Source organism: Corvus brachyrhynchos, unplaced genomic scaffold, assembly GCF_000691975.1.
Source record: "Corvus brachyrhynchos isolate BGI_N302 unplaced genomic scaffold, ASM69197v1 scaffold148, whole genome shotgun sequence".
Classification (NCBI taxonomy): Eukaryota; Metazoa; Chordata; class Aves; order Passeriformes; family Corvidae; genus Corvus; species Corvus brachyrhynchos.
The window spans coordinates 530663-553921 of record NW_008239785.1 but is presented as its reverse complement, the minus strand read 5'-3'; the positions used below and the strand labels follow the sequence as shown (position 1 = coordinate 553921).

The 23259-nt window shown below is 47.1% G+C and overlaps 1 long non-coding RNA gene across 10 annotated transcripts in view; it reads left to right on the top strand.

Annotated features, from left to right (window-relative positions):
- LOC108448880 overlaps window positions 1-23259 on the top strand; it is a 62188-nt gene that overhangs the window by 4152 nt on the left and 34777 nt on the right. For 2 of the 10 annotated variants that reach the window (XR_001864947.1, XR_001864950.1), the window contains exon 1: window positions 2452-2820. The exons of 1 other annotated variant lie outside the window; for it this stretch is intronic. This is a non-coding gene — a long non-coding RNA (uncharacterized LOC108448880). Of the gene's footprint in view, window positions 1-2446; window positions 2821-15185; window positions 15410-23259 lie in introns of those variants that run through there. 7 more of the 10 variants (XR_001864945.1, XR_001864943.1, XR_001864949.1 and 4 more) reach the window with 6 other exon arrangements.

Below are 23259 nucleotides of genomic sequence, written 5' to 3'. Positions count from 1 at the left end.
GTGTGTATGAATAATGAGCTCTGGTCTTGGGACTGGTAAAATTCACACGTGGTCCACATTGCCAAGGGCTCTGCTAGGAGAGCTCCCCAAATGCAGTCCTTGCACTGCTGCTGCACTTCCAAAGCAGTCGTGGTGGTGGGCAGTGCAGCTGGGGGGAGCGCTGCTCAGGGTGTTGGAAAAATGGCTTTGGGCTTGGCCAAGAGCTTCAATGTGTCTTGGAGAAAGGAGAGGAAGGATAGACCCCAAAGGATGTGTTTCTATGACCACAGCAACTTCCTCTGACCCCTGCCTGCTCATCAGCAGGCTAGGATGGTTTGAACCAGTGAGAATCACTCCAGTACTGCACGTGATGTCAACCAGAGGCTCAGCACCACTCCACACCCTTTTCATCTCCTTGTGTCAGTACAGGAGCAGAAAAGCTTGAAGAAAGTTTGTACATTATCACATTGTAGAGCAGCTCCTCAAAAGCTGAGGTCCTAAAAGCAGGTAAGCCTTCCCAGGCTGGTCCAAAGGAGACATTTTTAAGCCTCAAGTAAAACAATGGGTCAGCACAGTAACGTGTCCCTCAATAAACCTCTGGTGTCCTGATACTGCTCTTCTGGAAGAATGAACATGCTTTCCTTATTTCAAGGATCCCACCATCCTCATCAGTCATGTCAAGCTTAGCCTGAGAGAGAAGTGGTAGTAACCTAAAAGGAGATGGCACCTCTTGCCTGGTTTGAATTCCCTGACTTTAGGTTGAATTCAGAGACTATGATCAAACCCCATGACAGAACTCTATGGACTGTTTTGAAAACAAACCAGGCTTTATATCTTGACTGTTCAAGAGTAGAAGCTAAACCAGTCTCTGGGCACTGCACTGCTGTTTGCAGGTCTGATCCCTGGAAGAACTAAATTTTCTTTATAAAACCTGGATTTGTGTATCACACAAATGCAGGGTCCTGTTCATTCTACAGCCCTGCAAGCAGAACCTGGGGCAATATTCACCAGAGCTGTCTCCATGCAGAGTTCCACCTCACCAGGAAGGAGAGATCCTGCATGTAGAGACATGAGTTGCTATATGAGATCACTCCTGAGTAAGGCCAATTAGAGAACTGACTGAGGTTGCTCTTTTCATCAATCTCCAAGGAAATGGCCAAGTACTGGAGATGGAAGAGGGATTCTTGTGCCTGGAGAACCAAGAAGGCTATGAATATGTGCCCACTGTGTGGAGAAACACCTTTTCAGAGAATCCCCATGTCTCTTCACATCTCAGCTACCAGCTGACGTCTTGGATTTCTTTTCACATAGTTTGTTGTCTTTGTGTATTTACTCAGCAGATTTTACTTCTTCAAACTCATGTGAGCAGTTCTCTACATGTTCAAGCACCTTTTAATGTAAGAGAACTGATCAGAGCCTCAAGCACGGGATTTACCCTACCATGGTGCCTTCCCACGCTCGTGTCCTTGAAGAGGGCTCAGTGGAAAACTGTTCCTCTTCACTCTTGACTTTTAATGTTCTTTTTCTCTTCTTGTGTTAGTGTCTGGTTGCTGTTCTCAGTGCTGTGCTGCTGAAGTGTCTGACAAAGGAAATGACACTGATGTTCATGTTAACTCTCCGAAGGTGTAAAAATAGATGGGTTGAAATTCTGCCCCCAAGAGCAATTCCTGTCCCAGTTTAGTGCACCCTTCTTCTGAGGAGACAAAACACATAATAATTATAAAAAGAAAGAAAATGTGTTGTTTTCCTGGACTTTGAAAGCTTTTGACCTTTGAGAAGAACGCTCTATTTATAGCAGCAGGACTGTGTATTTTTAAAAGCCTTGAGACACACATGTACTAAGGAGCCAGAGACGTTCTTTGGCTCCAACTTATTTTTTGACCTCTGCTAGATCAGTGAAGATATAATTTGCAACATGACCTCAAGAATCGAAAGTCTCTTTTTATTAAAAACTTCAGGAATAACCTCACTAGGGAGTTAGAACCGATGAATGCATAGATAAGAAATCCTCTACTGAAGCTCCTTTTGAGAATTAATACACAGAACAGATGAGGATGTGGATGTATTTGGGACAAAACTCATTCATTAGGCTGTACAGCTAGACAACTAAAAAGAAATGAGTTATTACTCATTTCTAAAAGATGTTTAAATAGTGTTCGTCCTGTATCTGTCTAAATTAGAACTATTGAGCAAAGTGTTTCAGCACATGCTCAAGTGAATACTCAAGCATTTTCGTGGTTTTGTGCAATTTAGGTCCAAAAGTGCCTATTCCAGTCACCTAGTAATATTTGCTCCCAGCATTGGCCAAAGAAATTTACCTCCTGGTTTTGTCATCTCCTACTTTGGCATATATATTAGAGAGACCCAGCCTCAGCTGCTGGAGATGGTGGTGTTGATCACCTTCCTGTTTTGGGCAGCTGGGGTCATACCACCTAAAAAAATCATTACTAAAAATAATTGTTTTGGTTTCTTTCCTCTTGCCTCCCACACTTGTTGCTCTGTGCTGGGAATTGTTTGGTGGCAAGGGAACTTGCTGATTCATTGCTTTTACTCCTGCAGCTGTACCTGACTTAATTAAGGTTCTAGTGCAGACAACTAAGCGGACAAACCTCACAGTGGAGGAGGGACAATGTTTTGTTTGCTCCCACGGTCACCACAGGTCTGTTAGCACTGATGGGTTTAGCTGGTCCCTCCTGGGCACGTGGCGCTGTGGTTTGCTGCAAGAAACCTTCGAGTGCCAAAGCAAAAGGGCAGAGTGATGCTTGCAAGGATCCGGAGAGCATCTGCAAAACCTAACAAGTTTGTGACAATTTACTGGAACGAAAATAGTGAGTCACTGTGGTAAGTCAGAAAATGGTTTTTGGACTCAAGCGCTGTTCCTTTGGAGCTTCTGAACTTTTATAGGGAGCCAGGATTGAGAGTTGCTGTAAAAAGAACTGCACAATGCTGTGCATGCTGCATCTGTGGGTGTGTTCCAGGCCAGATTGGACAGGGCTTGGAGCAACCTGGTCTAGTGAAAGGTGTCCCTGCCCAAGGCTGGGGGGTGGAACTGTATGAACTTTAAGGTTCCTTCCATCTCAAACCCTTCTATGAAAGAAATGAAATGCAACATTTGGAGCTCACCTGAGTAATTTATGAAGCTTTGGCCACCTTGTCTTCAGGTGAACAAGGAAACGTAGAAATAACTTTGAATGGGTCATATTTTTACTTTTCTATTAAGCAATGCTGTTAAATTAAGAATTTCTTAGTGCCAGCCACTTTGAACCGGAGACAGTCTTCCACTGTGTTGCTGCCTGGCCAAGACCCCACCCTAAATGAGCAGTTTGCACTGTTAGAGGCAGGGCAGCTACCTGATGGTGACGGCTCCTGCTGAGCCCTTGTGCATGTCTGCCGTGCAGCTGTTTGCCTGAAAAAAAAAGAAAAAAACCCCTGGTGCTGGAATGATACTATTCAACATGAGAACTTGGCAGCTGGGCATACCACCCACTTGGAGACCTGGATGTGCAGCACTTGGAGTCCTCGGAAGTTGTGAAGGGCTGGGACTGAAGTGCTTCTCCGGGCCTGTGCTGATCCTCTCCTGGAGATGAGAGTTTCGCCGAAACTGAGAAGGGAGAGGGAGCACGAGGTGCCTTGGCCACACCAGCTTTTCCTGGCGGGATGTGCTCTTAGACTAAACTACCGGAGGCACTGTGGAACAGCGAGGAATCCTGGCGGGGGAACCTGAGCTTTACAAACCGAGGGCACAGCGCAGAGCAGTTGCCAAGCGTGTAATCTCTCCTTATTATCTCCCTAATATGCATCATCTGATTCACTGCCAGCTCTTGCTTCCGCCCCCCCGTCTCGCTACGCCCCCCCCTTCCTGCTTGTGCAGAGATAAAATGTGTTGTTATAACTGTGAACGGGGCCCCTGGGACTGCTCCTGAAACCTTGGCAGTAAATCGCCCTTCATCTCTGCAGATTGCCTTTGACATCCTCGGAGTTTAAAACGTAAAATAAATAAATTATATTTATCTTTTATATATATAGATATATATATACACACACACATAAAATGTATAAAAATAATATAAATGTCACATTGCAAATCCAAACAAAAGTATTCAATGTTTTATGTTGACCATATGGCTTAGCAACACTGCGTCAGGGTTTCCTGTGTGTGCTTTTTACTATTTCCTCTCCACACTTTCTGTAATCTCTCCAAGACCTCTGGAAGCTCACATAAATGGAGATTTATCTCCTGGGACAATGTCAGTTGGTCCCAATTTTTGTTTCTGTTGTGGGTCATAGTGACAGAAGTACTGAGTGGGTTTTTGGGGTGGGTTTTAAATTTATCTATTTTTCTGCCTCCATCTGCAGACAGGTGTTCAAGGATGGGGCTGTGTGTGCACCACCCTTCCCTACTTCTATAATCCTGGGGAAGTGCTTGAAGTTGTGGCTTTTGGATCCAGGAGGCAGGTACCCAGAAGCAGCAGTGCTCATGAAATGCTGCAGGAATCCTGCCTTGTCCCTGGACATTAGGGGTGTCCTGGGGGGAGCTGGAAAAGAGCCTTATTGCTGAGTGTGGGGGCACGAGGCTGAATGGAAAACTGCTGTCATCTCTCTCAACCAAAGTGAGAAAAGCAATGCTGTGGTCTTGGACAAAACTGAAATGCACTGACCAGGGGAGAAATTCTGAAACTCACACCCCGGTAAGAGGAACAGCTTCACCTCCCTGTGCAGCACCATTCAGCATCACTGCAGAAAGAGGCCAAGCCACGAGAGAACCAAGGGCATGACGGGGTGTCCCTGCCCTTTCCTTTACTCCACAGTGTCCTTTCTGCTGCAATGAGCCTCTAGAAACCACAGAAAGTTGCAGAAACAGAAAATACAGAAGTATTGTTAAAAGCTACACCCCTGGTCCTGGTAGGTGGCGGCTGCTCTGCATTTCTACGTGGGGCAGACCAGCTCTAAGTGGTCCCTTTTGGCTTTGGTTTATAGCTCTGAGAACGCCTCACAGCATGCACTGCAGGGCCTGTCTCTACTCGATAACGGGGCCCTGTGAAAGAGTCATAAATCAAACCTGAAATCTGGCAGGTTTAATAATAAATCCCAAACTTGTGCCAGGTCTGTGAACTTTTCAGTGTTATGGAGGTGCTCTGAGAGTGAACCTGAGAAGTCTGGTGGTTGCAAGAGGAAAACAGGCAGAACTTGTCAGTTTTGACCCCAAATCAAGGAAAATGTTGTGGTTTTGGATAAGTGGGGCTTTGTGGTTTTTGTTAACCTGAGGCTCAAAGCAAATGTGTGTTTGTGAGAGGGAGAGGGGGAAAAAGAGCATGAATTTAAATGGGAATGCCTTTTTGTCATGTTTCTCACTGCTCTCACTTGGAAGAGGGTAATGCAAGGAAGTGGTGGTTTATCTCTGCATCAGGAGCGTAAATAATGCCATGGAAAGCCTATTTTGTTACTGTGAAGTTCACGTACAGATTCCAAATCCCACACAGCCCAACAGCTGATCCTTTCTGATCACTTTTACTCCCCTCCCCCAGAGTCCCTTTGCACCACATCTCTGCTAAAGAGAAACAATTGATTCCGTGATGTGAGTTCAGATGGAGATTAGTCAGGGGCAGGAGGGTTCCTTGATATTTCTGGACTAATTTTGGGAAAAAGGCTATGTTTCCTGCTTGGACAACACCAGTGCTTTTGGGTGCAAAGTTCCCAGGGAAAATGCTGCTCCTGTGCTTTTTCTGTACCTCTTACAGCACTGCTGAACAAGCAGTCCCCACTGACGCCCCCAGACTCGTCCTGTGAGCTTAGCAGAAGCCCCACAGGTTACAAGTTGAGGGAAAAATTGTTCCTGTGTTGTCTGATTTTTGATCTCTCAAAGCACAGCAACTGAGCCATAAAGTGGGATGTGGATTTTGCTGTCATGTCCGTAGCAAGAAATGGGTTTAAGATTAAAAGCTTCTCCTTTGGAGATCCCAATGCTTCTATTGGTTTTTAACAAAGAACTAGAGTCGTTGTTGTCCCGTTTAGTTGTTCTGGTCCCCGAGTTTCCCAGTTCTTACCCACAAGCTCTAGCTGAGAAATCACATGGACAATGTATCTGACTGGTATCTTGCTCCAGTGCTGCCTTGGAGAGAGATTCAGCATCTGATACCACTTGAGTCCTACTGGAATTCAACATTTTTTCTGGAGATGTGGGTTCCTGAGTGAGATTTCAATTCAGGCAGGTGCTCAGTGGCAGTTTCAAAGTGCCAAGGCTTTGTTCAACACCCTACTTGGAGGAAATCTCAGCAAGTTGTAAGTTGCTTCTAATGAAAATCTCACCAGGCATCTCTCTGTCTGTATCTCTTACATCTTGCATGACTTTAAGAGTTATTAACTTTATTGTTTATTAGCTTTTTTTTATTGCTCTTGCTCACGGGACACAACTGCTTGTGTAAGTCAATGCGAAATACAGACGTGAGCGAAATGTGCAGGGAAGTCCTTGGAATATGGGTCAGGGCAGAGGTGGCTAAAGGCTGAGGAGGAAACTTCCTGCTCCAGGGACAATGGCGTGATTGATGCACCCAAAGAGCTGATTTAATCCAGTTGAATTATTTCATCATGAGGCATAGAGCCGCGATAAAGAGGCTTCCTCCTCTCTGGATTGATGCAGGGAGGCAGCAGATAACAGGATTAATGATCTGAGCCTGCGGTTCAGGTTTCATTCCCAGTCACAGTATGAATCAGATGTGACCCTGCTGCCTCAGTTGCAGTTATTCCAGAAGGGCAGGGGTTTAATGAAAGGTGGAATTGAGCCTCCTGATCTCAAGGAGACTGGCTTTCTGGGCATGATTAATTTTTCCAAGTCAAACAGATCTTTTGGGCCAGTGAACAAGTCTTTGTTCAACACTGGCAGGGACGTGTTGGGAGGAGGAGACTTCCCTGTTCCCGGCTAGACCCCTTGGGGCCTGCTGGTCCCAAATTAGGATGTCGTTGTAGGTGATGAGAGGTTCATTTTGTCTGTGAGTTATATCCAATCTGCTGATGTTGGGCTGGGAGCCTTCATTAGGGTTGGAGCTGCACAATCTGGGCTGCATCCTTCATATTTGGGGTTTTGTTTTTTGCTCTGTTCTTTACTTTTTGTTTAAACTTGCAGGAAACATTTGAAGCAGAGGTGAGAAAGAGAGGGAAAAATCTTCTATTTCAGCCTAATTAGTTTTCTAGTTTAGTTTTCTGACCCAGTCGACTGTAGGGCTGCATGAAGAGAGGTCTGGAGCAGGGATGGATGGGCATGGGCATGTGGTGATGCAGGGACTGCTCCTTTTTGGCAGTGGATGTGTCAATGCTGAGCTGAAATGTCTGATTAGCTGTATCCAGTGAAGTCCTGCTGCACAGAGATGTTCTAGAGGCCTCCTGCAAACACACCTGGATTCCCTTTGCCCTCATCTCTTGGAGGTTTCTCCATCAGGGAGGACCCAAGTGGTGCAATCTAGCTGTTCCCAGAGCCTGGAAGGGAGCCATGGCTGGCAGGCTCAAGCCCTGAAATATGTATGTGAAAGTAAATAGTGAACACCTCCGACATGCAGGGCTGTTTGGATCCATGGCTCTGGCCTTGGCCTCCTTTCAGGATGATCAGAAAGTGGTGGAAAATATTTACACTGACAGATTGTGAGCAGCTGTTTTAATGAAGCATTTATATACTAGGCAAAATTTAAATTGCCCCAAAATGGGACACATGTGTTTTATAAATACACTATTATGAAGAAGTGGGGAGTGAGAGATTCTGCATCCAGAAGGCTAATCCTTCTACACTTATTTATTTTGACAAAGAGTTTATATGCTGGAAAGAAATGGTGTAGAAAGTGAACGTGGGGCTTTCCAGAATGCAACTATGCTTCAAAACTGCAGTAGAGGAGAGTTAACCTCTCTGGATCCAGCACATTGCCTCTAGATTCTGCACATCAGCCCATTTAAAAGTGATTCCACCCCAGCTGAGCAAGAAACACCAACCAGGTATGGACCCCTTTCAAAAGGAAGATGCAGTTTAGAAGATGGATTTGTTTTTGCTTTGGATCTAAACCCAAGCTTTGAAATACCTTCTTCTGCTTTCCTAGCAGATGAGTAAAGATGAGCAGCCTGACTCCAGAAGTCCTGCCATGTGTCAAATCCCAAAGTGCATTTCTTAGGAAGAATAGTCAATTGTTTGATGCTGGTGCAAGTCTGCTAGAAAACAAACTGAAGAAAGGTTTTGGGGCTAATATCCTCTTTATCTGCACATCAGCTTTGTGGCAGGTAGGAATGCAAAATGGCACTTTGGAAGGATTTCCTTTTACCACTATCTGCTCCACATCTCAGGAGTCTTCAGTTCGTGGAAATGCTGGGGGGGAACACATGAGTGTGCAAAAGTGACATGTGCTCACTCTGCCAATTAAAACTGGAGCTCCTGCCTAGGAAGTTGTTGAGAGTTAAACTTTCTTATTCAAATAGCATGTGGCCCTGCTGGTCTGGGGAGGTTGTCATGGTTATCCCACATCAGCTGATGTCATCTCCTTTTCTGTCGAAATAAGTGCTTTTCGGCTGACCAGTTCAGGGTAAAGCTGTTTAAAATGCTAAGGCAGCCAGAGCAGCTCACTGGGGTCTCTGCTATCAAGGAACATAAAAAAGCTGTGAATCAGACGGCACTGCTAAACTGGGGAGGAATTGATGGGGAAACGAGCATGGACATGCTTGGATGGGGCAGCCCCAAAGGTATTGTGGGTACACAATGGTGGCACTGAGGAGAACGGCCGAGATTGGGATCGCAGGGGGAGCTCATTGAAGCAGCTGAATAGACAGAAGGAGAAAGGCAGGCAGAAACATACAAAAGCACAGAAAAATGTTGTTTGCCTTGTGACTCGGGGATTTTCAACCAGGATAAGGGTGCTGAGTGATAAATGGCTTCGGGATGTTAAATGTCAGGTCTGAGGGGCTGGCATGTGTATGTCCAGCGTTTGAGCCTTGCATGAATGACACTATTTTGCTGGGGAGGAAGAGCCCTTTGCAGAGCATAGAACCTGACACCCACTTTCTGTCTAGCAGTGGCGGCTGAGCACGCAGCTCCCCGTGCAGCAAGCGGTGCTCGCTGGTGTGCAAAGGATGTGGAGCCTAAAGTTCATGGTAAAACTGAGGAAAAGACACAAGCAGGAGTTTTAAAAACTTTGGGGAGAGGGTGAAAGTGGTAAGCAGGGGCTGCTGTAGGGGTGTTTTGGTGTAACTTCATGCACGCTTGTGACAAGGGCTTTTTCCAGCCCTGGATGTGGTTCCTCATGAGTTGAGAGCTCATCTTCCACCTGGGAATGGCCGGGCTGTTCTTGTCATACAACTTCATGGAAGAAGCAAGTCTCATTGTGTTCAATTTAAGGTTGGATTTGATGGCCTTAAGGGTCTTTTCCAACCTGTGTTTCTATGAACTAGTTGAAGATGCTCCACCAAAAAAGCATGTGGTAGGGTGTTCTTGCATCTCTGTGCGTCTGCTTCAGAGGCAGGAGAAGACCTCGGACAAACCACGGCAGAAAGCAGATCTGATGGTTTCTAGGTTTTCTCTGGTACCCAGATGTAGGTATGGAAATGTGTTCAGTTCAGAGCTGGAGCAGTGCAGCTCTCTGAGGTCTGAGGAGGGTTGAGGAGACTTAGATGCTCTTTGGGGGGTCTGGAAAATACAGAGCTGGTGGAGTCCGAATATCCTCCTGATGCCTATTCCTTTGTGAAACAGGACTGAAATGTGCCATGAGGTTACAGAGTTCCCGGGCAGGAGTAATGAGAGGAAGGGACAAAGAAACAGGCAGTGCTGCTGCATATGACTCATTTTCTTTGTAATCTTGGCTGTAGAAATAACAACCCTACTCATCATTTTACAGACGCTTTTACAAACACTTAAACATGGGATGTTACTGTTAAGTGTTGACCAAAATGCCCTGAGCATGAAAGCTTCATTAATCTGGATGAAAACATGTAAAATGATAAGATAATCTGTGCTTCCAGCCACAGCACTGTAAACCAATCTCTTGGTTTCACACCACTGTAAATGGCAGAAAAAGATGCTTTTCTCTTTTTTTTTTTTTTTTTTTTCTGTTATGGCTGAAGATCTATATCCAAACTCACTCTTTAGGGCTGGAAGATATTTTTTCTGTTACGTTAAAAAAATGGAGATCCAGTCCCTGGAGGAAACCTGATCAGAGACACGCTGGCTTCCACACACACTCCAGGCCTATTGATCTCCCCTGTCCCCTCTGCCCTCTCTGTCTCTAGGTTATGGAAACAATGTCTGTCAGCAGCAGCTCTGCTTTCTGTGCTGGTTATTAACTTTCTGGCAGAAGGGAGTCTGCTCTCCCTTTATGGGGTCTCAAGACCCACAACGAACTTAACAACCCAAAGGGAGTATCTCCAGGAACCACCCATTTTACACGAACCCCAGTGTTTTCTTAAAAAAGAATAAAGTCTCAGGACTCTTTAGTTGTACAAGGGTTGAACAAATCTGATGAGAGATGCACAAAATGTCTATCTAAGCCTCATGTTTGGGCAGGTATCTAATGTGTTTTCTTGCTCAGAGTGCAGCCTGCTGTCTGTTACCCTTTGTCTCATGACTTTGCACAAGAGAAAAGAATCATAATTTCAGCTACTGGGCAGGCAAATACTGAGAAAACTTTAACCTACTGGGACAAATTCTGTGAGAAACGAATTCCAGTGATTTTCTTTGCTCCCAAAGTTAAAGTTTGCTTCAGTGCCACTTTAAGGCACTTTCACCAAAATCCAAACCCTGTGCCAGTGTGGAGTGAGGAGGGAATCACAGCAGCTCACTCTGTAGTTCTCTGAATTCCTGTAGGGGAAATGGGGACATTGTCCTGGGGATTTTAGACCAAACTTTCAATCTCTGTGCCCCACATATGAACTATTAGTGGTGTTTGCTCTGACTTCTGGCATTGAACTGGGCTGTGTCCAAAGCTCTGACAGGGCCCCTCCAGCACTTCAATCCGCTCACACTTGTGCCTCAAAATAGAACATTATAGTTTTGTTTATTTGCGGGCAGCTCATCCTGCCCCTTCAATTCACACGCTTCTGCTATGTATTAATAACTTGCTCTTGATCTTAGAATAGTCACGGTGCTGGTGTATCTTCAGAGAGTTCGAGGGTCTTATTTTGGGAAGGCAGTTGTGAGTCCTATAAAGCAATATATCATAAAACTGAGCTGAATCTAGGGCAGCCCTTGGAGAAACTCGCAGAGCTTCTGAGTAGTGTAACACGCTGTTAAATCCCACTCTCTGCATCGCCAAGATGTTTCAGAAAAATGCTCACTCATTGTTTCCAGATTCTTTGCTTCATCTGAATCCTTTGTCTTATGAACACAGCATGTTTGCAGAGCTGATGTCCCTGGGTATTTATTTGCCTTGTGAGGGTCCAGCAGCCAGTGCAGCAGTTGCTGGGATAGACGCGGTCTCTGCTGTCATCCTTGTTCTTGAGTTGCTTCCCCACTCGTTCTCATGTAGGGCATTCCAAGGAGAAATCCCTTCAGTGCTTAAGGGAAGCTTATGAAAAGGGGGAGAGAGACTTACTACATGGACAGATAGTGAAAGGACAAAGGGGAAACGGTTTTAATTGAGGAGAGATTTAGCTTAGGTGTTAGGAAGAAATCCTTCCGTGGGGGGGTGGTGATGCCCTGGTACAGGGAGCTGTGGCTGCCCCATCCCTGGCAGTGTCCAAGGCCAGGTTGGATGGGGCTGGGAGCAATCTGGGCTAGTGGAAGGTGTCCCTGTCCATGGCAGAGGGTGGAACAGGTTTAAGGTCCCTTCCCACCCAAACCATTTCACGATTCTCTGAAGTCAGCAGAAAGAACCCCACATTTATGTGGGTCTGTGGTAGCATTTGTGCAGTGCTTCCTGGCAGCAAAGGCACAGGGATGGGGATGGAGAGAGGCTGAAGAAGGCTTTGCTGAAAGCTGTGAGCCACGATGCCATTGCCATACTTGGGTTCAAGTCTGAATTTCCTACAGATTCCCTGGCTGATGCCTCAAAGGCTGCAAGTCCTCAGAGCAAATCTGGAAGCAGTTTGGTGCAGGCCGTTTGGTTTTAAGTAGAAACCAGGCATAACTGTAAGCTGTTGACCAAACTTTTCTGGTTTCTGATCTCACCCAAACAAGCAGAAACTGAGAGAATGTCAATGTGAAACTGTGAGCCTAAACCTGAGCACAGCCTGTGTCTTCCTTGCTTATGTCTTCTGACAACAACGCTGGCATCCCTCCATGGTAAATCGTGTGGTGTCTTCATGTTGTAACTGGGGATTCGGCTGGATCACCAAATTTTAGGTGGCATTAAGTGGAGATTGGACTGGGGGCTTTGGAAAGGTGAAAGATTCTCTGTACCTGTATTGAGACCCTTAAAGTCTGGCTCCTCCTGCCAAAAAGCGAGTCTAATACATTATTTTATCAGGCTCTGCATTGGAAGAATGCTCTTGGCTATCCTTCCTTTGCTACCCCTTCAGATGGAACAGATGATATTCTCCCCACTCATTACACATGAGACTTCCTGCTTTCATTTGTCTGAAATATTCCAATTATATAACTTCAGTGCCTTGGCAAAGCATGCCTTTTGGAAACTCTACTCCCTCTGCCTAGGCTCCTCTTTACAGTGTTTCCTAATAGGTGTGAAATCTCCCTCCTTGCCCTGCAGCCTGTGTCAAAGTTGCTTTTCTATAAATTGCTGTGCGTGTCCCTGGACCTTGTTAGGCCACAAATGCTGGGCTGTGCTCAGCCCTTGGGAGCTCCCTTGGGCTTGCAAAGCATCTCCTGTTTCAGCATCTGCCCTTCCTGTAGGGGCTGGCGTGAGTGTTCTCCTCACTTGCTGCCTTGTTCAGCTGAGGGTTCATTAGCCTGTAGTCCGTGGTTTTTGTGTCTGTTGCTACTTCTTGGTTCTGGTACCTGCTGAAGAAATGAAGTCTGCTCTATCTGTTAATCTATCCCATCCCTCCTGAGTGCAGCTAAGTTCAGTTACTGAAGGTAGTTCTGTCCTTTGCTGTGCAGATGTTCTTGAACTGTTTTCTCTTGCTGATCATAGAGATTCTTTTTGGGATTTTTTTGATTTCCTATTTACACTCTTTGCTAGACCTGTAGAGCAAAGGATTTACTCACAGTGAAACTGACTTTGTTTTCTATTTTTTTTTTAATGGATGTGAGCCAAGATCCCATGCATGGTTGAGCTGCCTAATTTCACTGATTTCACCCTGATGACATGGTCATTCATGCCTCTGCTACTGGAATCAGAAAGTGGGTGCTGGCAGGTCATCCCAGGACTGCCCTTGCAGAGGTGTGCTGTCCCTGCCCTGCCACTGCCCAGCTGTGTGACCTTGGGCCAGGCCCAGGGCTGGATGGGGAATACTGGAAGTCATTTTTTTCCTCCAGAAAATTTTGCCCACAAAGTTTCAGACATCAAAGATGAGGCCTTGAGGCATGACTCTAATCTCAGTAAATAAACAACCACAGGAATAATTTGGGTGTACTGTGCTGTTGCAGAGCAGTTGCAGTGTGTTTATGCTGTCAGTGAAGGCGAAAATAAATGAAAGTGGGTTTTTTTTTTGTTGTTTTTTGCTTTCTGTTTTGTTCTTGTTTAAATGGTTGGCTCCCCCAAGCCTCTGAGGAAGGCAGTGCACAGTCCCACAGCCATCCTGCTCCTACATCGACTGGCTGGGCATTGGTGAGGAAGAGGAAAGAAATCTCTTGTCAGCAAGTGAGGAGTAACCTATACTCAGGGGAAAGTTCTTCCTTAATCCCTAAAAGGATGGTTTATGGCTTGAAGGCTGCAGGCTTTGTAACCCTGACAGTCGTAAGCCTGCCTGGTGTAACATTAGGTGCTGTTGTCTTGACAATTAAAAAAATCCATCTTTGATTTCTGATAAGCAAAGGAACTTGAGCAAGCCGTGCGCCAGTGAGTAATCCAGACTGTCTGGTTGTTGTGCAAGGGCTGTGCAAGAAGATGCTGTGGCAGCAAGCAGGACTGTGTGATGCTGAGTGGTGCTCAGGACTTGTTTGCTGACAGAAGGGAAGATCTGATGAGATAGGCGGGTATTGCAACAGCGTGTGGCATAAGAGCTGCTGGTCCACACAAACAGCACTCCTACAATGGGTGTTTTGGAGAGATGTGGGGATTTTTAGAGCTGCTACAAGTATTTTCTGAAAATGGCTTTAGAGAAGCAGGGTCTTTTTCCTCCTGGGAGCTGAATGTGTTTGCAGAATATCCAGGCCAGGGCAGGCTGGGCTGGGGCTCTGGGCAAAAAAAGCAGGAATTTAGTCCTGACAGAGTTGGGGCAGAGGTTGGTGCTGCAAGGTAAGCATGATTCATCAGGCACAAAGTACACTGGAGATCAGAAAAACCTCACAAGATAGGTGCTCTGTAATTAATATTCCTCCAAGTCTCTCCTGTTTTAGAGCCTGATGGTGCCTTGGAAGTGCCTTTACCAGACTGCCACCTCAGGCAGGTGCTCTGCCATGTGCCACCTCTGATGATCATCCCTGGCATCTGATTCACGGGCAGCTTTGGGCCCTTGGTGCCTGGCATCTGCAGCTGACCTGCTGTTTGTGCAAAGAGAGGAGCAAGGGACAGCCACGGACTCCTCCCTTTGTACTGAAACGAGCCCAACACGCCTTTCTGCCACCACCTTCCAAGTGAGCTGCTGCCAGCCCTGTCTCACCAGCCTTCAGGGAACGTGGTCACAAAGGATCTCCTTGCAGGAACAAGTGCAGTGCTGAGCAGGAGGTGTTTGCTTGACAGCACCCATAACATAAAACCCAGACATGAATTCTGCCCTTGTCTTCTGCTGTAGGGATTTATCAGCTGTCTTTTCAGAGTCAAATATTTAAGGGAGAATCCTTGCTGTTCTCCCCTGTTTTGGCCAAGACTGAACTCAATTGCGAGTAGAAAAAAGCCCATTAAAAAAGAAAGAAAATTTTGGGCTGAATCTGAAATTTGACATATATGCTTGACACATTTTATTTATAATGTGCATCCTTTGAGCAGCAGGAGAATTGGAGCTGAGCAAGGTCACTGTAGGTATTAGGCTCTAGTGCAGAGGAAGGTGATAATTTTTTGGCTTGGAGGAGTTGGTTGCACGGCTGGTTTAACAGCCTTCTATAACCTGCAGAGCAAATGTATTTGCTTTGGCTCCTGAACAACCTAAACACTTGGAGAGCTTTGGCTGTGCTGTGCACAGTGGGTTCATCTGCATTTCTGTCAGAGCTGTGTCAGAGTCGCAGCCAGTGGCTCCTCCAGCATAATCTCATCCTCATCTGCTGGAACAGGCAGGCAAATCCACCTGGGTGCAGAGGGCCCAACGATGCTGCACATCCCTGCAGCTCAACAGCCATGATCCAGCCTGACTTACACATACCTCACCCACCCTCCCTGCTGTAATTGCTCTTGGATACACCTACAAAGGGATCGAGGTAGGACTGGGATGCTCTGGTCTGAAACTCCTAAAGCCCCTGGAGACACTGCTGCTGTGCTGGTACTTGATAGCCAGCTCTGGAGCTCCTCTGAAGCTGAGGTTTGGCAGCTGGCTTGCCCAGCAGCTCCTGCCCTGGACAGTGTTGAGCTGGGTTGGGAAACAGCTGCTTGGTAAATAAGGAGCTCCCATCCTGCCCTGAATGGGAGGCTGGGGCTGGCCAGTGGTCCCCTCCTGTGCCCATTGGGGACACCTCCAACCCGTGGCATGCTAGTAAAGCTATAAGCATAGTCCTGTGGAGAGTGTTGTTTCTTTGCTTGTTTCTTTGCTCTTAAACAAATCCATGTGCTACCACTTCCTTTCCACTTTGCTTCTCTGAGCGTTCTGGAATATGGGTACCAAAGGCACGAGGCTTTGGGAGCAGCCATCAGCACACTGGGCTCCCTGCCTGCGGCCAGGGATGAAAGCAAAACGAGGAGTGGAGTGTGTTGAGTGATGCTTCAAGTTGCGTTTGTGTGCAGCTTTCCAAGACAAACACGAGCCTGCTTCCCTGCTAGCCCTTCTCCCTCCAGACTCCCAGAGCATGACTAGAGCAGGGGTAGCAGATACCAAAGGAAAGTGCCAAATTCATTATTTGACTTTGTCAGCTCGGTAAAACAGTCTGATGTTGGTAGGAGGTTATGTTTTCATAGAGAAAGCCTTGAAGAAAATAAAACAAACCCAACTCACCCTCCCATCCCGGGGCCTCCTGTCCCGGGTTTCAGGTCGGGGCCAAGGCTGCTGACTCATTGAATGTGCAGGTGCTGGAGCCTTCCCATGGGGAGCACCACCTCACCACCTGCCCTCTGGGACAGTTTTTAGGCTTTTCTTTAAGCTTTTGCCTTGATTTTCACAGCAGACCAGATCCTGGATCACCTTATTCTTCCGGGTGCAGGTCCACCAGTTTGCAGAGCATTGCTTTGCATCAGCGGCATGTGTCTGCTCCAGCACATAATTTGGCCCCGTGCCTCTCTCCTTTCCTTTTTCTGTACCACAGGAAGCAGCATTTATAAAATCCCTAATGATCCTGTCAGCTTTTATACATTTCCTGTCTTGCTTTTTAAACGAAAGAGGAAAACACAGCACTTTTGACCTGAATTACTTCGGATTGTGTTTGCTGGATGTCGTATCAGTCACTAGTCTGCTTTGCCTCCGTCATCCATGATGCCAGGGTGGCTGTGTCTGCTTCCATGTCCTTAGCAAAATCCTGGCAACTTCAATGTTTCCATAACAGCCCTTCTTCCTCCTTCTGATTCAGGGGGAATCTGAGTGAGAAAACTGCTTTACCTGTTGGAGTCATAGAGAAAACCTGGAAAACGTGAATCTTTGTCACTCTACAGACTCAGTACCAGCAGGCAAACAAATAGAATTTATGTTCTGTTCCTAGAGATGAAAGACCCTTCATTTTTAAGCTAAGATAGATTGGGGTTTGTGTAAATGTCTTGTTTGAGACCACAGGGCTGACCTACCCAACGCACATTCTGAATTACGTCTTTGCAGGAGACTGTCTGGTTTGACACATGCATTCTTGAGGCCATAAATGGATTTATTGGAGGATTCAAGAAGTCCTGAGAGTGCTAATTACATACCCGACGGTAGTTTTGAACCCTACATTAGTGCTGTCTCTATTTTCTGTGGTGCAGCTAACAAAGAGCAACCCAGCCTCTGTTTTCCTCTGCCAACAGCCAAGGATTTCAGGGGTTTTCACAGGCAGCCCTCATCCACAGGGTGAATGGAGCCATACATGTGCAAAACTCCTCAAAGCCAAGGGTTGTAGAGGTTTGCCATTCTTGATGGGTGCTGTTGTGTTCCAGCAATCCATGCTCATCCAAGGGACCATGTCCCACCAGTGCTCATGATGCCTCAGGAGGCTGATTCCTGTGGCACCTTGCAGGGCATGGGGCAGGACAGGGGTTTTCTCCTGGAGCACTCTTTGGGGTGTATAAGAGCAGCAAATTTTGTACCTCTTCATGGCTAAGGATGGGGGAAGACTGGCTCTTGTATCCTCGTTACCTTGAACCTTCCCAAAGTTATTTCCTGAGCTGGTGGAAAACTTAAAAGCCCAGACTAGACATTAACTGCTGAACTGAAAGATATGTTATTCCATTCCCTCTCTTTGCTGCCTTGTTTTTTTCCTTCAGAAGGTCTCTTGGAATACCATTCCTACCCATAACTTTGTGAAACATGGGGGCCAAGTGCCTGGAAACTGTATCAGGCCAGCTTCTAAGCTGACTTGCAGGCAGCGTTGGAAATAAAAGTAATTCCTGTAGTCATTGGAGCTTAACCAGACTGAAAACTAGACTAAGTAAGCAGAAAAATCCTGTCCTGACTGCTATAAAGAGGCTTTATTCTATAGCAGCTATGAAATGGCAATGCTATAACCAGGTGTCTTGAGCAAGGAAAAAGTGGTTGAAGTGGTACATAAAAAACTTCAAGCTTGCTTTCTTCATCCAAAATAGGGAGCAAATGGCCAAGGATATCACCGGTTAAACAGGCTGTTAAATCAGCTTTGAGGGGAGCTGGATGCAGTTTTGGAAGGGGAAGAAATCAGGAGGACCAGCTGTGAGCTGGACAGTTCGCAGCTGAGATGAGGTAATATGGTCAAATATGTGCCTCTGCAAGTGAGGTTAGTTATTTATTCTCTTTAAAGACTTTCCTATGTCTACGCAGTCTGAAAATTATTTTTACAGTTAATACCAGCCTGGCCCAGGCCAGACTTGGTTGCTGTTGGTACTGCTAAAGCAGCAGAGGAGCAGCCAGATCTGCAGCCCAGCTCGGGGATCCTTTGATCAGGGTCTGTAGGATCCCCAGTGACCCAGAGGAAGCCACGAGTGCAGATTATCCTTATCAGGCACTTGAACTGAGGTCACATGAAGTCACTCAGAAAGCAGCTGGGCTGCTCCTGCTGTGTTTGACTCTATCAGTGGCCAAGAATGGGAAGATTTGGGGAGCTGTGCTGAGGTTACCAGGGAAGGGAATCCCCAGTTTACCTTGTGCTGGGTGGAGTATCCCCAGCTTGGTGCGGCCTCCCTGGGAATCACACCACGCATGCACAGTCTGCTCTTTCTATTGGTGTCCTAAGGTGCAGTTTTTTGTCTTCAGGACCAAGTGGAAGAACACCTTGATGCTTGTCCAGCCTGCTCAGCTCCACTGGCCTGGCTCTTGGGTGTCTGGAGCCCCCACGGTGCCCCAGCACAGGGAGCTGAGGAGCTCCAGGGGTTGCTGTGGTGTGAGCTGGAGCAGGGGATGGCCCAGTCCCAGACCATAGAGAGCAGTGGCACCCAACTTCTTTAAAACCAACACCAGTCTGTGGCACAGCACAGAGCCCTGAGACCCCAAACCTTGTTGTGCCGGTTGCCTTGTGCCTGTTGACCCCAACCCTTGCTGTGTGGCCCCCAGTGTTGGTGGGAGGCAGGCTGTGGGTGAGCTGAGGCCAGTTACCTGGTCTCTGCTGCCAACACAGGCTGTAGTGACCACTCCGGTGCACCAGGGATTAAATCACCTTAAATGCAGCCCAGAATGGGGTTTGACACCCACGAAGGGTGGGGAAAGCACCAATGCTGTGTTTTTATGGTGGTTAACAGCTCTGGTGCCATGGTCTGTGCTGTTCCCCACGTCTCTTTTGAGGAGTTTCACCACTCTTGTTGGAGCTGGGCTCCTGCCACCCATCGTGTCTGCTCCAGAAATAAGGGTGTAAAAGTGCAGGGGCTGGGCCTGCCTCACCCCCAGTGAAGGGCTAGAGCAAAGACAATGTCCGTGGTCATCGTGCCCACCCTCTGCACCCAGCGGAGATCAGCTAATCCATGTCTAAGCTTGGGTTTTACACTGTGGAGAGTGAAAGATGGAAAAGATTGTTCTGTTGCTGCGTGTGCTCTCTGGTGTTGGGAAATGTGCTCAGTACCCTGTAAGGAGCCTTTCAGCAAATTTCAGACTTGGGTGAGATGAAAGGAGACTTCTGAGAAGCCTGGCCAAAAAGGGGAGGAAAAAAAAAAAAAGCCAAAAAAGAAATATTTGCTTTGAGGTTCTGCTTTGAGAGACTTGGGGTTATCTGGGTTTGCAACATTTAAATTAAGGGAGGAGTCAGAGAAATAAAAGACATCACCAGGACATTTTGATGCAAGGCGATTTCTTAACACACACAGATCACTCCTGACATTGGGAGATTTACCCACACTGAGCTTAGAGGCTGGAATTGGAAACAAACATCGGGGTGATTAGGTTTCTTACCAGCGGGTTTGGTTTGCAGCTCCCGATCTTACACAACCCAGTCTCTCCAGTGCCTCTGCTGAGCTTTCCATCACATGCCCCCCTCCTCCTGCTGTGCCTGATGCTTATGTTACTCAATTTTGAGACCTCAAGAACACAGGCATCTATAATTCAATCCCATTTCCAGTTCTTCCTGGGTTCTTCAGGACCTTTTCCTTCCAGGGCTCCTTGCATGGGAGTCTCAGACAGATTGCTGCCTGTTTGTGGCACTGCTGGCTGCCGTGTCCCCTGCCAGCCCTGCCCCTTGTCACCAGCATGCTGGCATCAGTTTTGGGCTGCCTGGAACAGCACATCAATGCCCTGGAAAGCAGTGGGAAAACAGCAAAGAACATGTTGGAGCTTTATTTTTCTTTCTTGTTTTGACAACCTCTGGCAAGAATCTAGATGGAAACAGAGGGGCTGCAGGAATGATTGAGGAGGGATTTTTCTGTGTGGTGTTTTTCTTTAAGATAGGATTTGCCCAGAAAGCCACCCACCTGTTCAGACAAGGCCTCGATTGTGGTAGATGGTGGTGAACAACTGAGTGCCTGTGTTCCCCTCCAAGAGCCACAATTCCTGGGTTATTTTTAGCAGATTTGCGCACCTCTGTTTATTTGCTTTCCCTGGTGCACATTCCTCAGTCCCTGTGACTTCCTCCATAATGTGGTCAAAGCTGGAGGCAGAGGAACTTTCTGTGAGCAAATACCATTCCAATGGGAAGGGATGGGTACACTGAGTTTTATCCCAGCACTCATTCAGTATAAATCACAGTTGTGGGCTTCACCTCTGGGCATCCCTGAGTCCTGTCCTGTCACTGTGCAAATGCCCTGCCACCTCTCCTGTGCCTCTCGGGATCTTTTTGGAGCTTATAGGAACTGTGTCTTCATCTGCTTTTCATTTCTTTGGATGCTGCTGGGCTGTCAGCTTGTTTTGTCCTTCATGGCAAGCTGCTGCTCCACAAAGTCTTTCAAGACAAGGGAGGTGTTTAGTCTGCTGTGGGTTTTTTCTGTGCTCATCAAATAAGGGAGACAGTAACTGATGTCTTGGGGGTGGAGGGAAGGGATTTATCAGTGGAGAAAATCGGGCTGACCTGGAGGTATCTCATTAGATGTGGATGAGTCCTTAAGTGGTAAAAATAATTAGTCAGCTGCCTAAAACAAAATGCTCGTGGCCTTGGGTGTTGCTGTCAGAGCAATCGGTGTGGTCTCCTCAACACAGTCCCCGAGAGCCTCGTTGATGCTGCTGTGCATCTTCTCAGTGTGCCAGTGAAACAGGAAAGGAATGTCTTATCCTTGTCATGGGATGGAGCTGAGCAGGGAGGGATTGCTCTCTGTCTGCCCTGTGGGACACATCAGGCTCCCAAGGCCACCCTGATCCAACAGTTTTGGCTTGGCCTCTGTGAGCTGCCCAAGGTCATGCAGGAAAGTCCATCTCAAAGTGCAGACTTTCAGTGCAGGAATACTAAATTCCTTCTGTTTCCTGCCCTTTACTGCTGTTGCTGTTGCCTTGCTCCTTGGTTGGGTTCCTACTCTTTTTCTTTGTGATTGGGACATCGTTACTGATTTGCACAGGTAGGAAGGCTGTTGGACAATTCTGTTTCTTTTCATTCTGTATTTTCTCTCAGGGTTTGTGTTACCCCTTGATCTGGTACATTTTCAGTGTGAGCCTGAGCTCCTTACAGCAAGATCTTTGGCTGCAGCAGTGAGGCCACTTGGGAAGGTTTAGCAGTCTGAGGATCAGGTTTGAAGTATTCAGACTCATGAACGACAGTGGAAGTGGCTCAGCTCTTCCCTGTTTTACATCAGAGCCAGCTCCACTCGGTTACAGGGACACAGCACCTGGGCTGGGTCAGGTATGAGCAAATCCAGTGGGATTTTTCTTAGGAATTTCCTTGCTGGCCTTGGCAGACCTGTAACCATGCTGCTGTTATCACAGCCACTCCTCAGGAGATGTGTCCATTGGCCTCCCTGCAGCTGATGTTGGCTGATGCAAAGGAGGATCTTGGAAACCAGTGGTCTATGTGATATTCACCTCTGCCACCCTGCACACTTCTGCCTCCACACCCTGAGCTGAAATTTGCCATCTCATTTGCTGCTGTGCCCTCCAGCTGTCCCTGTGCCTGGCAGTTGGGTTAGAGCTGTGTGAAAAGGGAATTTTTTACACATTAATTTTTGTGGTGGACAAGCCCCAGAGTTCTGTGGGATGTAGTTAGGATGTAGACTGGCAGCCTAGGCCCAGCTTTGTTTGCAGGAAGGTTATAGGATCACAGGGATGTTTTTATTGGAAATGTAGTACAGTTGCACTGTCTGTAACATACATCGTGTGTGAGGGAATACATGGGGAAGAGAGCCAGGTCCTGGTAGAGCACCTCACTTGTTTCTTGTCCTCCTCTCAAGGCAAAAGCACCTTTTTCTGGGCTGGCTAAGTCCTCAGTGGACTTTGCATGTGGATGGGGACATCTGCTTTTGCTGCAGTTGGAGACTGTTTTTGTAAAGAAATGATGACCTCTCACATCTATCCCAACTGCTGGGTGGTGATTCCTTGGTGATCCAAGGCACAGGCTCAGTATCTAAACATGAAATGGTGTCAGGGATCCTGATGCTGCTGGGATAAGCCGTGTCTCTCCCCTCCTGCGACCTACCACTCCTTGCAGCAGCGGGGCTAGAAACAATGGGAGCAAATTCCCCATCCTGCTTTAATGTGGCTTGGCCATGAAACTATGTACACTCTAACCAGTTTGCTGCACGTTAAACAAACAGGGAGACTCCTCATTGTAGTGAAAGCACAACCATTAATAACATTGTTTATAATGTGCTTATTTGCTGATTTGGAGGTCAAGCATGTTTGACATTCCCACTGCTGGAAGGGGGCTGGTCCTTAGCAAGGACCTCTGCTTTACAGCGGACACTTCTCTGTTTTTGCAAACCACATCTACATGTTCCTGAGAAATGTTTATGGTTTGGAGGTCGCTGACATAGTTTTAAACATCTGCTCAGCTCAGAAAGGGAGAAATTGTAATTGTTTTTGCTATGGCCCTCCTAAGTGTCAGCTTCTTTCAGGCACAGTGATTCATGTGTCTCTCTCCTGCTTGCTGTGAACATGCAAACAGTGGGCACTCCAGAGCCAGCGAAGGCAAACAGCTCAGTACCTGCCACTTCCACACTGTCCTGAGGCCTCAAAGAAGGCTCTTGAAATTACATTTTCATGTGTGTGGGATGCCAGGCCTTGATGGTGAAGGGCAAGGGGGTTTTGCCTTCAGCCTCCAGTGCCAGTCAAACAAGGAAGATCTGGACACTCGTTGCTGAACTCCATACCTGTGGAAGGACCAGCTGGGAGGTCACCTGGCAGGCACTGTTTGTGCTGGCCATTGGTCCTGTGGAGGCCTTCCACTGCTTTAGCAGTAACAGAGACACCTTTTGAGAGCTGAGTGTGGTTATGGGAAGAGCCCTGGTCTGTGCCTGTGGTTTGGCTGCTGATTCATTTCTGTGTGATGTCGTTGAGGGTCTCTGCACTGCTGTCCTGGCTCAGAAGGGCTATGGGTCAATAGGAAGAGATGGTGGCTGCTCA